The sequence below is a fragment of the Poecilia reticulata genome, chromosome 2, assembly GCF_904066995.2.
Source record: "Poecilia reticulata chromosome 2, P_reticulata-male-v2, whole genome shotgun sequence".
In the NCBI taxonomy this organism is placed as follows: Eukaryota; Metazoa; Chordata; class Actinopteri; order Cyprinodontiformes; family Poeciliidae; genus Poecilia; species Poecilia reticulata.
Window position 1 is genome coordinate 31,432,895 of NC_088831.1, and position 15,892 is coordinate 31,448,786.

The 15,892-nt window shown below is 37.3% G+C and overlaps 1 protein-coding gene and 1 long non-coding RNA gene across 4 annotated transcripts in view; one reads left to right on the forward strand and one right to left on the reverse strand.

Annotated features, from left to right (window-relative positions):
* The window catches only part of zmp:0000001200 (dedicator of cytokinesis protein 9), an 82,676-nt gene that overhangs the window by 59,722 nt on the left and 7,062 nt on the right, over positions 1-15,892 (reverse strand). The gene's annotated exons all lie outside the window — the stretch shown is intronic.
* Positions 1,870-3,541, forward strand: LOC145550085 (uncharacterized). Its single transcript, XR_014085930.1, has 3 exons — positions 1,870-2,363; positions 2,850-2,964; positions 3,059-3,541. It is a non-coding gene; the product is annotated as an uncharacterized LOC145550085 (long non-coding RNA).

Below are 15,892 nucleotides of genomic sequence, written 5' to 3' on the forward strand. Positions count from 1 at the left end.
ATGTGTGAGTTAATCTTGTCATAACAAAAACGCCTCTCTCTGCCTGCTGTCCTGCAAAAACCATCAGGATTCGTAACTACCAGAAGGTTTTGTGGAAACCAACACAGATCACTTCTAAAGTTCAACAACTAAAGTGAAACGAGTTGAGTTTTAATGCTGAAGTTTAAAGCGAGGAGTGATGTTAACCAAAGAATTCAAGGAGGAAACATGGGAATCAGCTCCCAAAGGTTTTTGTTGTGGATACAGTCCTGCAGCTATATATGTGGGTGGGCTGCAAAGATAGAGTTGGAATGTCAACAAACTAAATGCCTCACAGTTTTTAAAATGCAAAGCACAGTGCCATGAAAGAATAATAACCAGCTTACAGGCTACAAATCATCAAACTGATCTTAATATCAGACAAAGACCATCTAAATACATAAAGCAGATTTTAAACAATGAGTTCATTCATTAAAGCGTAAGATAACTGAAATGACATTAGACTTATATAGCACTTTTCAACCCTCCAAGTTGTTTAGAGCTCGGGAAATAAGGCAATATGCTTCTTAGCACTGAACTGGCACATTACATACGTGACAATTGAATATTAGCAATTGGGTAAAATTTAAAACCTCAACACAGTCCATCCCGCCAGGAAGTCAATGATTGGCTGTACACTGCAAAAACTGAAATCTTAGTAAGATTAAATATCTTAAATTAAGGAGATTTTTCTTGTTTTCTTTCTGACAAGATAATTTTTCTCACCAAGAGGGATTTATGTAAGAATATTTTTCTTATTTTAAGTGTTTTTGTACTTAATTATCTCAGTAAGATATAAAAGCTTAATGTTAAGAAAATATTACTTATTATGAGTAAATATGTGCTAGAATCTAGAATATCAATATTTACCAATCAAACTTCAAGTCTAGAACTTATTTTATACAAGTAAAAATTTCTTATTTCAAGCACATAAAGCGAAATCACATACTTAATGAAATGTCTTCAGATAATTAAAACAGACTATGTCCAAATGGAATCCTTTGTGTTATTGTCAATGAAAAATTAAAAAAACCCATGAACTTATATTCTTGTATAAGTTGGCAGAGTGTACAGGAAATTGTAATTTAATATTTAAACGATTGACATTTAACACAACAATTTCAGAAACAATATCAGTTTATATATCAAGATAATTCTTGGCATGTTTCCGTCTGCTGTGGACCTTAATCTGATCTTCTTGATGCAACCTCTTACTGATATGTCATGAAATTTCTGTTGATGTGTGATTTGAAATGGCTGGTATTCCACACAATGAGATTAGAATCAACAATATTGATTCGCTCAATGTCATGATAAATATTTTAACTTTTGGTTTATATTTCAAATTCTTACTTTATAAGTTACTAATATTAGTTTGAACAATATTTTATTCATCATGTTTGTAACCCCTTTTATGACATCATACAATCCACATGGGAAAGCGCCCAAAATGTCAGTGAGATAGTATTAATGTTCGATACAACAGATTTTCTTTCCGATCCAATACAGAGTAAAATTTAAGGTGGTATCGGCAATACAGATCCCATACTTTGTGCAAAAGACAATTAATTTGTTTCTTAATTAAATAAAAAATAAATGTAATCCATATCTTGGCTTCATAAAAAGAACACAATGTACTCTGATGCACTCATTTTAAACTCAGAAGTACATTGAGAACAATCTCGTTTACTATAAGCTATTTTAATTCAGCAGAAATATACAAAACATATGAAAATGGAGTTGCAAACTAAAAAAAAGAAAATTAGTAAAGTAATAACCCTACTAAATACATCCTTGTTTAATTATTAAAACTACTATAAAATGACAGCTGAAATAGCTTCATGTCACTTTTTTTATAATCTGTCAACATGTTCATTTCTGAGTGAGTGAGCGTCAGCAGCACGCTGCGCTTGGGCATTACGTCCTTACACATTACATACTCACCAGGCGGAAGAAAAAGTAGTTCCCATTAACAACGTTTCATTTCGGCAAGATCTCAATAATTTAGTTACTTTCTAACTTGCTCTTGTTAATCTACATTATCTCAAATTACTAAAGTGTTGAAAGTATTGATCCTTGGATCTGACAATAGATTTTAAAGAATTAAGTTCTGGTATCGGAAGAATCGATATTTCAGTATCAATCCGCACATCACTAACGGCAACGCCAGAGATCATTTAACTGCCCTCATTAACGGTTGATTCAGTTGTAACAGCCTAACTAAGCTTTTATCTACTGTACTTTTATAAGATTTTCTTTTGGCAAATTCTCTAATCTCGGTTGGACATGAATGAAGATGGAGGACTTTTTTACGTGTATAGACCCTACAGCTGCTGTACTGAGAGGTAAGTTTAAAGTTGTCTGTCTTTCTAAGATAAGCTAACTGAAGCTAGTTAGCATGTCGTGATATGCCAATTTTCATCCGCGGTTAAAGAGCCGCTCTTGTGAATATGAGCTTTGAACAGTTATTAACCACAATAGCTGTGGCTTAAAAATATCGACACGAGTCTTGGTAGCTTCCGTTTTTTAACATAGCTAAGATGGCTTCTCATTCGTAGCTTTTGATTCGGGAAATGGTTAAAGAGCAATTCCGCCTAGTATTTCACTAACTGAGGGTGTTTGATGTGCTGTAATTTAAAAACTTAAATGCAATGAGTCTACAAGGTTAGATATTCCACACTGTTACCAGGATATTTTAAACACTATTTTTGATTTGTGAATTTAAGTAGTCCTAGTTTGATTTAATTAAAATAACTTTCTTGCCATCTTGAATTCATGTAATATTGTAATTGAGCACATAAACTAAAATAAGACTTGTTTTATTTTTCAAGTAAACCAAACTGTTGCCATGGTGAAGCCTATGCCAGACACATCTCCAATCACGTATTGCACCATCTACAAGAAACTTTGGGAATTGCAAGTGACGGCATCCTTCACATTCTTGAGGTAAGAAATTCATGATACTGATTCATCATTACACTGATTAGTCCCTAAAACGTGGTTTGTTTTGTGACTGTTTTTCTGTCTGTGCTCCAATTAGCAGATGACCCAACAACTTCAAACAAGACCACTTTTCAGCTCTGTGGTGATCGTGAAACCAACTTTCTACTGGCCATTGGAACCATGCCTGCCCTGATCTTCTGAAAGGAGGACATCATAGCTACTACACCTTTCAGCATCCGTGTGTCTGTGGCCACTCCTCTCTGTGCTGCTGACAGACGTCTTGAGAACGCCGTCCGTAACTGAGGCAAGACTTCCACATATAAAAGGCTATGGCTTATTGGAAGAAGTTCATTGCGGGGGAAGCTCCTATTGTTGACATCTAATCCCAAGATTTTTTTTTGCTTTGGACAATTTGGTTTGCTTGACTCTTAGTGCAGCAGATGTGTCAGATCGTCATTGTTCTGTCATTTTACAGGATTGTTTCAGAATCAGATGCCCATCCAGACTTTAAATTCTGACCAGTAGTCATGTTTTATTGTGTTTATGTGAAACTTAAACGTAATAAAGATGTTAAAAGTAATTGAACTCATGTCTTCATTTCAGCAAGCCAATAACATCTCTTGTTCCAGTATTCACAGGATCAATTTTGGGATTTTTGTCTTAGCATAAGAACCTTGAGTAAAGCTGTGACAAAATATATATTTTAATCCTATGCAACAATAAAAATAAACTAGATTTAGGTATATCACTGCAAAAAGTCCCCTTTCAAAAACAAGAAAAAAAAGTACAAAAATAGGGTATAATTTTCTTAAAATAAGAAAAATTATCTGCCAACAGAACAAGAAAATTTATCTTGTCAAGATTTACCAAAACAAGAAAAATATCTAACCAAGATAAACCTACAAATATCTTAAAATTAGTGTATTTGTACTTAAAACAAGCCAATTTTACTAATACAAATAGAATATATGAGATTTATTTTCTTAATACATAGAACATTTGTCTTAAAATAAGAAATTTTACGCTATTTTAAGAAATTCAGTGTCAAGTAACATTTTCTTTACTTGAGATAATTTTTCTTAAAATAAGATAATATATCTTACTCGTATAAGTAAAATTGGCTTGTTTTAAGTAAAAATACACTAATTTTAAGATATTGTAGGTTTATCTTGGTAAGATATTTTTTCTTGTTTTAGAAAATCTTGACAAGATAAATTTTCTTGTTCTGTTGGCAGATAATTTTTCTTATTTTAAGAAAATTATACCCTGTTTTTGTACTTTTTTTTCTTGTTTTTGAAAGGGGACTTTTTGCAGTGTAGAGCAATCATTTCTCAACAGCCAAGAGCCCAGACCCTCTGTATGAAGTACAGCGTCCCAGACCCTCTGTATGAAGTACAGTGTAGTGCTGGTTTTTGTTGGAGTACCAAAATTACTCCAACAACACACTGATAACTTATTCAGGATGTCAAATCTGAACAACCTCTAACAGCCCAGCTGAACTCACCTGTACCAGTAAATGGTAATTTCATTTGCTTTAATAACATGAAAGAGAATGGACAAACATGGCATCTCTGTAAGAGACTGAATAGAAACTTTTAGGAAAGTGTGTCTCGTTCCATGTGTTCACCTTTGAATGCTGTTAATTGCCTAGTCAAAGCCTGGATTTAGGTCATTTTATGATGCTGTGAAGTGACGGTAAAGAGGCAGTTGATGCTTGAAAACCCATAGGTGTGACTCACAAACAAAGAAATCAGAAGAAACCTGTTACTGAGCTATACACATATTTTCCAGCTTCTAAAATACTTCAAGCAGCAGGACACACACATCATTACCCGCTGCTTCTAGTAATAATTGAAGACAGTTTATTTTGACTGCTACAAAGAAAAACACCAAGTCTCTCTGCGACCTAGTTCATGCACAGGTTGCCCTTACCCTCCTAAAAAACAAACACAAAACAGCCACATCCCCTTCCTTCGAGATAGTTTATTTACTCCCAGAGAAGAAAATGGCCCATTTTCCTGAGTAGCAGCACTTCCTTTACTTTGTAGTGGAGCTACCAGGCGTGGAATGAGTACACATTGCAGCTAACGCACACACACATACACACAAACCAAACATTTAAGTACAACCCACAATGCCAAGCATCTCTGCAAAGCATGCCAGCAGATCCATGCGCCTTGGTTCAATTTGTTAATATATGGTAATCCTGCTGTGCATTTTTGCAAATTTTACTGCAACACCAGCAGAAACGGTTTAAAGCAGCGCCAAGCCTCAAGGCATCAGAATTCACAGCATGAATATTCTCATTATAAATCAACGCATAAAAAAACTGTTGGATTGTCAAATATATAAAGCACAGCTGCAATAAAACCTTTAAGAAAGCAGCAAAAGGCATGAAAACATGAAGCTACAAATAAAATGTGTTTGATCATAGGTAATCATTTGTGCACTGAGACAAAGCTTGGGTTTGTTGCAAAAGAGACAAAACCTCAGCGCATTATGTTACTGCCACCCGAAGGAAAATCTATGGTACTACATGACAAAGCAAACATCCACAACTTTATGTCAACTTTCACTTTAGACCATTCTTGATGTTTATTTCGGAACCACTGTGCCGTTGGACAGTTTAAACAAACTATCGTAAAACAGTCACAGATTAAAAATACATTTCTTTAAAATGCACAAGAAAAATACAGGACCCATCAATCAGAAACTGGAAGTAAGTTTAACATAAACATTGACTTATAGAGAGTACTAATTAAGAAAGAGGGAGAGCCATCCATCAGAATCACCACCTTCATGCTAAACGTCTGGGTAAATGTTTTACATTCAGACTAGACAAACTTTAAGATATATTTGGCTGCAATGACAAGATCAATATCTGGAGGGGTCAAATCAAAGCTTTCAAAGCCAAAAACCATCTACCAATTGTGAAGCGTGGTGGGAGTGTCATGCTACAGTGTTATTTGCCGTCTGTGGTTCTTTGAGAAACTGCTTTAATTCCTGAAGAATTATTTAACATCAACATCTAGAAGGCTGGAACTTGGGCACAGTTTGATGTTCCAACAATAAAACGATCTCAAATCTGCCTCAAAACTAGTTTGGAAAGAATAAAATAGGCTAGCATGCAAGAAAAGTAAGGTTCATGCTAATATACCAACTAATTTAAATGAGGTGCACTACTACTTATTAAGAGATTGGTCAAATGTCCAGCTAGAATTATGCCAGAAACTGATGCAAAATTAAAAGATGCATTGAAAATGTATGTTATTTTTGACCCTTTGTGAATTGGAGAAAGTCCTCAAGAAGTTGCAAACATGCATTAATACTTAAGATGAGTGGACATAAATACACCGTATGAAAAATGTTGGAATTTAAGTAGAAAACAAAATCAATGTTCTAAGTTTATGAGTGAGCAAAAATATCTCTTCTTGAATATCTTTGTACGTTAATATTGCCTTTACTGTGTCAACATTTTGCCATATCAGCGAAAAGTTTTCAGAGAGAGGCCCGTGATCGCATTCTCTCAGGCTCTGACATGCAGGGTGGAAACTGAGAGCTTACTGCTGCTGAAACAAGCCCACACTGGCCTGGCATGAGGCCATCACTGGGAGGAAAAGCTGAACTCTGTCACACCTGCTGATCCAGCACTGAACCTCATATTGCATGGTACCACAATTTCTGATGTCATACATTTCCACAAAGGGACAAAGATTCATTGTATTGGTTAGGCGACAATTTTGGACGCCAACATACCCTTGAAACCGTCACTTAATTTCCTGCGGGTTTGCTCACAATTTCAATCTTAATCAGTGGGTCAAACTGCATAGAACATTAATCCAGCAAATCAAAACCCTTAAACAAAAAAGTAAAACTAAAAATTGACATATCTTTATCAATATTTTCCAAAATTATGTAAAATTATAGCCAATTTATCATTGTAGATTTCTTTGCAGTTTTATCGTTTTTAACTGTGGGATTTCCAAGTGCACACCAACACACTTTCAAAATGAACAAATGAACACCCATTTAGAAAGTTTCTTCTTGGTTATTGACGACTCCAGGATGTAGCTCTGAAGGTCTGCATGGAGGGGATAATGTGGGAGTTTTGGATCCATTAAGGATCAGTTAATCTCTGTTGACTCTTTGTTTGTAATCAGTGGAAATCCTCTTGACCCCTGGCTCAGTGAGTGCTGCTCACAATCAGGGGAAGCATACAGTGTGGAAGAGGAGATGAGCGCATGTCCGTGCACCTGTACCAATTCAGATGTAATGCATTTAGCTGGAGTACCACACCACAAACCTGAGAAGGACAGAGCTACGCTGTCAAATCCTTCACTGACATATAGTGTAAAAAGTTTTAAATTTGGTGCACAGAGAAAAAAAAAAAAAGCAAAGGCTGATATCAATTCATCATACGTTTAAGACATCTAGTGTCTCTTTGATAATCTCAGTAATAGTCAGTCCAATCACGGCTGCAGGCTGCCTGTTTGTCTGTACTGCCTGACCCAAGCTGTGCCCCAGCAGCCCACACCCTTCCTGAGAAAGCAAATACATGCCATGGGAAACTGGGATTGTTCTTGGAAAGTCTGACAATGAATTTTGACCAAATGTTTTAACTCACGTTGTTTATTTGTGTAACATTCACAGCGACTGAGAACTCTCTCATGGCGGCCGTTTCATTTTCTGCTGCAGATTATTCCCTTCTTGTTTTATTTTGTGAGGTTTAACCTCCTCCTTGGATCAGTTTAACTACACAATAAGTGGGGCGGCTGCTATAGCTACTAAGACGGATTTGACATTTTTTAGAGGATTAGGGGATTCACTGAAAGTGTTGAAACTAACATTGTTAGTTCAATGCCTCCTTCAGAATGAAAGATGGTTTGATTTTAATCATGAACAACTCGTGTTGTAGCCTGAATAAAGCACTCTGCTTAACATAGCAGTCTGTTGTTAAAGGATAAAGTTGTTGGTCTTTAAAAGGCTGAGCAGAAACTCTAAGAGAAGCTTAAGTCAGGTCAGGGATACTGAGCCGTTTATCTGCACGCCACCCAATATAAAGCCTGCATGATTACATATCACTGTTCAGATTCCGGGGCCACTTTATTCTCCTTCACTCCAAACAAGTTTGACAGAAGCAGGTTTTCAGCTGTACAGCCACACAGCACAGCAGGACTTTACTTATCCATCAAAGCAAAGAGACACTGTGAAAACACATAATGATTCGGTTTGATCCAGCTTCCTGGTGCTGAGTCTCTGAAAATAAACAGGGACCAAAAAGAAAACAACTAACCGTTTTGTCTCTGTCTGCCGTATAACAAGCTCGAACAGAAAACCCAAACAGAGATAGCGAGGATAGCAAGTTTTTTTTCCCCCTACTGTTCATGATGTTCATTTATTACATCCACAAGAACAGATAGAGTCATTTGCAATAATTTGTCATGTTAAACAAAGGTCAGCGACTTTTTGTGACAGCAGCTTGAAAGATTTTAGTCACCTCTTCACAATAAGCTACACATTAACATTATTTTTGATGATTTTTTAACAGCTTCAGGTTCTGCAACCTTGGAGAATCGTGGAGAATCGAATCAGCATTAAAGGTTCTGCAGTACCATAGTATAGGATTAAGCTTTGCTGTGCACCTTGGTGTTTTCTCCTGCTCTCCTCTCCTGTCAAGTTTCTCAAAGTTCTATTTTTGATCCCATACTTTTTTAAATCTACATGCTTCCCCTGAAAAGTTGGTTTGGATGCTGATGATGGAAACAAGTGGAAGGAAATTTCCACTTGTTTGAGAATAGTCTAGAACCCAGATGATACCCAGACTATAACTTTGGGGATAGATTGTGTAGTAAGCAATAATGTGACTGAGACAGTCTAGCAAACTGGGTAAATCCTTTCTGCAAATCACATATTTATCAAGCAAAAAAGAAGAGCACCGAAGAGGTATTTTCCCTCACTTTGATTCTTTTAATGGGATGTTAAATTATTGGTTCTGTGTTAAACCCGTTTCCCCGCGAGTAAAAGCTCTAAATCCTTATCAAACCTCCTGTTTGAATGAGCTTGGAATTGTTTTTTTCTTTCTTTCTGCCTGTAGAAGCTTGGTTTGTATGGAAATCAGAAGGTGAGATGCAAAACCTGCCAGGAAACTTCCCCTATTTTGCCTCCACTCCCTTTTAAAAAAAACAAAAAAACTCTCTTCTCTTTTCCTCCTGCCTACATTTTGTTAAAGAGTTAGGAATGTCAGGTATGCACCCAGGCTGGTGAAAAGTCATCATCCCCCTTGGCAGTAGCCGCTCCAAACACTGTGACTTTAAGAAAATTTGGAAACTGCTGTAAGGAAGGGCACAGTTTAATGAAACTGTCAGCACACAGAGTGAGTAAAAATAAATAAATCAGCGTTGGGAGATTAACTTCAAGATGTGAATGTTTTCTTATTTACAACAACATAAAAGTTTTATCCTACCACTAATTTTTAGGGACTTGGGTGGAGTCAAATAAGTAGCAGGCACTTTTAAAGAAACCCCAGATGGAAGATAACTTCATCAGTAACAGCTTTTGGTTTCAACTTTGCAGAGTGATAGCAATCAGCAGAGGAACAGGAATAGCAAGTAATTCCCCACATAGTTTTCCGAAACATGCAGCTTCGCTGATAAATAAATGCCTCTACACAAAACGTTCTACTTTTAATTTTTTCTTAAAAGTGCAAGTTATGCCTATATGTTAAGTGATGAAAGACGGATTTTAATCTTTAAGTGTAAATTTCAATTCAAAAATTAATTTTAAAAAAAGTGCTAATATCTTCCCGTGACATGTAGCAACCAACAGCAGCTGATCCTGTTGTGCTACATGGGATGAATGAGAGGTCAGTGACATGGTGACGCAATGTCAGCGAGGTCAGATGACAGATATGATGTTTTAAGCAGATTAAGCCTGAGTGAAATGTTTGCCTGACACAAATGCTCAACAAGTCAAAGACGAGCTTGAGTGATCCAAGGCAGGTGGAAGAATGAACCAATAATTAGGTTTTCCTTAATTATAGGTGATTATGTTCTTAAGTTTGTCTGCAGGATTACTGGCTTTGCATGTATCAAATGACGATGTGAAAATAACATCACGACCGCTCAGGGTTATTCTGTATAGCAAGCAGAGCTGCAGCTTCAGAACCTTACTTTAGCATACTTTCAAAGATTTTATTTTTTTTTTTTTCAAAAATAGAAGGTGTAAAACTGTCTGTTCTTTACTAACTCAGCTCCAAGCAAGTCCAATACACACCTAAATATTCAGATGAAATAATTTTAATGTCAAAGTTACCCAACATTAAAATCTTGTCTTGGTGCTGCAGGTCTGCGTGGCAAACAAAATGTTATTTTTTCCAAATGATATGTTTAATCATTGTTAACCCATGGTTTCACGCGTTTGGCGGATCAGGGATATCAAGTTATTTTCCACATAGAATCAGTGTGGTACGGACAACTTTTTCCCACAAAGTCAATGAAGTCATGATTTGAAGACTCTCTTTTGTATTTAACCCAATTATGAAAGAGCAAGGGTCTTCACAAATCTTTTTTCAGTGCTGGTTAAAATAATGACTTCATATGGCTGAACAATAATGAGAAGGTTTAGAGTGTTGTGCTACATCCTCCTCTCAAATCTCTTCCTTCACAGTGAGACCCTCTCACCACAATTACACGTTAAGACCTTAATATAGAAAGTAAAGGCCTCTTTTTAAAAAAAAAACACTCAGGGTCTCTTTCTAGACATTTCTGTGTCAAATAACATGGATGTGACGTTGGTCGTTTGCAGTCAGTGCTTTTCAGGGCTTAATCTGATTATCTTAATCTGTAGGATGGTGCACGTCAGCACGCAGAGCAACAGTTTTGCCCCTATGGCTTTCGGCTCGACTAGTTTCCCTTCCTGGCTCAGTCTTCCACAAATCTAATGCATCACTGATGGGGTGGCATAACTGCTTCCGCCTACACTGGATAGATTCCCCTCCATTCACTTGGTCCTGTGTGGGCTGGGGCGTGTAAAGAGCTGTTTGTAATGGTGCCATTCATATGACTGTCAGAATCAACTGCAGGCTAACACTTACACTCCCTCGCAATGTTCTGATGGAGGCAAGGTTCAAATAATGTTGCCAAGAATTAGACACAGCAATAAACTCTGATCCAAAAGAAAGATAGCAGATACTGGTGTTGTATGAAAAGGATCAGAATGGAGACGTTACACAATAGTGGAACACGCATGCTGCAATCTTTGTTCCACTGAGTCAAACGTACATTCCTTATTAGATTAGACAAAATGATGCCAGAGCTTTATCAGTTTACACAGGCATGGAAACTGGATTAACACCATAATGATCAGAGGGAGAAAAAAACCAAAAAACAAACAGGTCCAAAGGACTTGTGGTTCAGAACGTCTTCATTGGCTGCAATAAGGTGCATGTCCTGCTGGTTCAAAAATAGCAACATTAATGGTCGGATGATAGAAGCAAAGCACTCTTGACAATAATACGCTGCAATAATGGAGCTGCAGCTGAATGTATGTCTCCACAGTGAGAAGTTAAGGGAAGTCAGATGAATATAGGGCTGTAAATATATGACTATTCCTTCACAGTGTGAAAGCTAGACAAACTGTGAAGGAGGTTTAAAGCTTTTGAATTGATGTCCTGAAGAAAGAGACTGCAGCAGGAGAAAGTACACTGAATAGACTAAGAACAAATTACAGGATAGTTCAGAATTCTTCAAGTAGCGTCTGGTTGAAAGGTCGGAAACATTTAATGTCTAACCTGCAGTAGATTACCATTTTGAGATATTTATTTAACATAAATCTAGATTAGGGAGGCTGAAGCTATCAGAGATGTTGCAAGACCAACTGGGAGCTGTACCATCCTTACACAACTCCAAACACTTACTCAAACACTATTTTCTGAATCTTTATACCTCTGTCACATTTGACTTGTCCAGTAATTAACAAAGAAGCTCATGATTGTCTACACAGAAATGGAGATATGAGGCAGTTCCCAAGCAAAGATCTCCTGAAAAAAGACATGGAAAGTGTTCTGAGAAACGTTCTGACATAGAAGCTAAGAGTTGTAGAAAGCAAAAGTATTAAGCAAAAAACACAATTTTATTAAAATTTATATTTTATTTACTCAGATCAGAAATGTTTAGCATGGTCCGTGCATAGTGGAAAGATTATTGTTGATGAACCACTTAATACATAAATTTCATGTGTAAATAATTATCTTCTCCTACCAAATCTCCTTTAATGATCTTTAGACTCTGACTTATAAGACCTGCTTCCTCTCCACTACATGTTTTTCAAAATATTTTAATTAAATGCACCTTTTAGATAATTGGCAGGAGATCAGGATTGGGTTAAAAAGTTCATCCTACCATCAATCATGTGCAAAACATGGCTCCAGGTCATGGTGGTGGATTGTTACCATATCAAAAGGAAAAATCTAATCCCTCCAGCGTGTTCTGGGCCTGCCCCAGTGTTTCCTCTTAGTAATATTTGTCCAGGAGACATTGTGATCAGCGATCCTTGAAACACCCCAACTGATTCTTTTTTTATCCATGTAAGTCCCCTAAAAAATGTCACACCTCTACGATATATTTATATTTCCAAAAGAGGAAACTCATTTAGACCGCTTGTATGCAGGATCTCCGGATCTTCTTTCTGTCTTGATCCTTATCTCATGACAATAGGTTAGAGCTGGAATGTAGGCAGACCGGTATGTCAAGTAAAAAGGTTTTTACTCTGCTCTTCCTTCACCACAGCAGAGAGAAGCAACGCCTAACGTCTAAATTACTACAGACAAGGCCTTAATCTGCCCATCTATTCACTGCTCCATTCTACCATCATTCATGAACAAGACTCCCCCTCAATCTGGAAGGAGCACTTCACCTTTTTCACATTAAGAACCACGGCCTTCTAATTTAAAGAAACTAAATCTCATTCCAGCTGCTTCACTCTCTACTGCAAACCACTCCTGGGTGCAAGGAAGGTTATGGCTCGAAGATGCTCACAGAATCAGAGTGCATGAGTGAGATGGTTGCATACCTGACTGTGGGGCTGTGACAAAGTTGTACCAAGCTTTATTGCTGTAGCCAATAGAAAAATTCTACTTTTTTAAGCACCATTCGACCAAAGAAGGCCAGCCAATGTTGCAGGGCACAAAGACTTGGGGATGGGAGTTTGTTCAAAACACTGCTCAAAGACTGCTTACTCGCATAAAAACACATCACAAAAGCACTCCAGTTTATCTTACTGACTGTATTAGAAGACCCTTAATGGGCAAGCCTTTATTTAATTTCTATCTATCCCCAATAGCTCTCAGATTGACATGCAAACTTTTTTTCTAGGTGCTCCTTCAGTCCCAGTCTGTAAATCTAGGCTACCCATTTTAATTTGTCTTTTCTAGCCTGGCTTTCTGTTTATCTTTTGTTTATCTGTTTTAAACGGTATTAATTGATGTACATTTGAATTTTAATGTATTTTTGTCGCTTTTGTTAGCTGTTGACTTCAAAACTTTCAAAGAATGTAAACAAGATCACAGTTTAAACAGCATATACTTTTTAAATTTGATAAAAAATAAAATAAAATAAGTTTTAAAAAATCCTGTCTAGTGTCTATATTTTGTGAATTGACCTTTAGCTTCTGCATCTGGGAGCAACTAGTCTGGGTTTTTTACTAAATTAAAAGTCTATCCACTGCCGGTAACACATTAACTACTTGTGTCCTTTTAATAGAAACTCGCTACAAAAATCCTGAACTAGCTTTTTAAGGGGGCATTAAAGAGAACATAAATTCCCCTAAGGTGAGGAGGGGTTTATATGTTCTTGGGAGGCGAGTGTAAAACAAGTCCCAAAGCTTCATCAAACACTTGCTAAAAGAAAAACACCCACAGATGAGACCCTTCAGCAGACCCCCCCTCTCTGTTATGGTAACCTCTCTCCTGTTCTCCAAAACAACTCTGCTGTATTAGGCAGAACACTTACAGACTCAGTGGGCGGTTTACAACTCGGGGCCCTGCCCAACACTCGTGTTTGGCCCAAATACAGTCACAGCAAAATGTTTCTATCAAGGAGAAGACAGGCCTCTGACCTATCAGAAGATGAAGGACAGGAAGTGAAGGGCGCTTCCTGCTGCAGCAGGATGGAATAATTGGGGGAAATTTTACTGTAGGACCTAGCTGTTCTGCATGGTGAAAATAAAATGAATATCTAGATGACAATATGTTGTTCCTGAAAAAGTACAGACTGCTCAGAGTGATGCAGCCTCTACTGCAGATTACAGATGACAGAGATGTCTGGAAGAAGCTAAAAGTTTCCTTATTTCCCACATTCTGTCCAAGAAGATTGTCAGGCGATCTCATAAAGGGACTGCATTTTAGACCCCAGGTATCATCTGCGGCTCCGAGGAAACATTTCACGCTTATTTCAACACATATTTAACCTATGGCCGGTCCTTATCCAGGGGAGAAAATCAGTCTTCATTTATTTTGGAACAGAATCCGTCTGTCTGGCCATTGGATCATTTGAATTGGCTTTTACTGCCGCAGGACTAACTGGGGTCTCTGTGGGTTGGACAAGGGAAAATCTTTTCAGTTTTTTCCAGCAGGTTCTTCATATCCAAGATTAATTTGATTAAATCAGGAATTCTAAAGCTTTCCAGTCATAACTGCAAAGTGTGAAAATGGGTTTAGATTGGAAGCAGAAAAATAAATGACAAGCCTGAATCAGATTTTACAGCTTGATGTGTGTTTTAAATCCCACTTTCACAAATTAACTTTTTTTTTTTTTACTTATCTGTATACATGTAAAAAAAAAAACCCACTAGAATCAATTTTTGTGGAAAGCGCAGAAGAATTAAAGATAGTTTTATCGCTATTTTGTGAGTGAGAGAACACAAGTGTCATCAGTGACAATATTAGCTCCATAAGGACTAAGTTTGTTGAATTCACTCCTCCCGTTCCACCAGGGGGCTCTATAGTTGCTTTGTATTGGTACGTGGATTAATGTGTAGAAGAAGGAAACGAACGGCGGACCAGTAGTGTACTTAGGTTTCCTAGCAACCACTCTAACAACCCGAACTTGCCATAAATTCACATCTTACCAATCTTACCAATGTTCATGAGTTTTACCCAATGTGGTGAGTTATATATTAATGCTGTAAAGCTATGTTTAAGTTTGTGTCCTTTTGAATATCTCAATATTGAGTATTGACGTTTTGTTTGTCTTTTTTTAACGTTATTTACAGTTTAACCGGCATGTCCGCGTAATGTCCGGCAATAAAAAGAACAGTTACAACAACGGCTACGTTATGTTCTTCGTAACAAAGTTTATTGCTAAATTAGGCTGTTTTACTGTAGCTTTGAGTGCATGTAGGTCAATTTGTCATTGTGTCACAGCAAAGCTTATTCACACGGGGTCAACACTGAACGTACAGCTGAGTTTTGCGTAATTTATTACCAAACGGGTCCATTGGCTACTAAAGCGGTCTCGTGTATTATTAACCTACTTGCTCTCCCGTCTCAGTTTTGCTGCGTACCCATATTTTAGTTTTGCTGCGTACCCATCAACCAGGACAGCAACAAATTCAGCTTATGCACACTTTCGCCCAAACACACAGAGGATTGTAAAGTGGCAGGCAGACAGAGCCGGGAATAAGCAGCGAGGTCAAGCTGCTTAGGTCTCACACACTCAAGTATAATCTTCTGACGGATCAGTACTGTGACTTACAGTGTGTAACACTCAGTGCCTGCTCCAAAACACATGAAAAACAAGTGGGATTTCCCTTTACCTTTCAATGTAAAGATTTATTAACTTCATGCACACTGACTTGCCTGACAATAAGTTCACAATTCCACCCTACCAAACAAAGAAGGACAGATGGCACTGGTAACAAACAGCTTTCCCTCCAA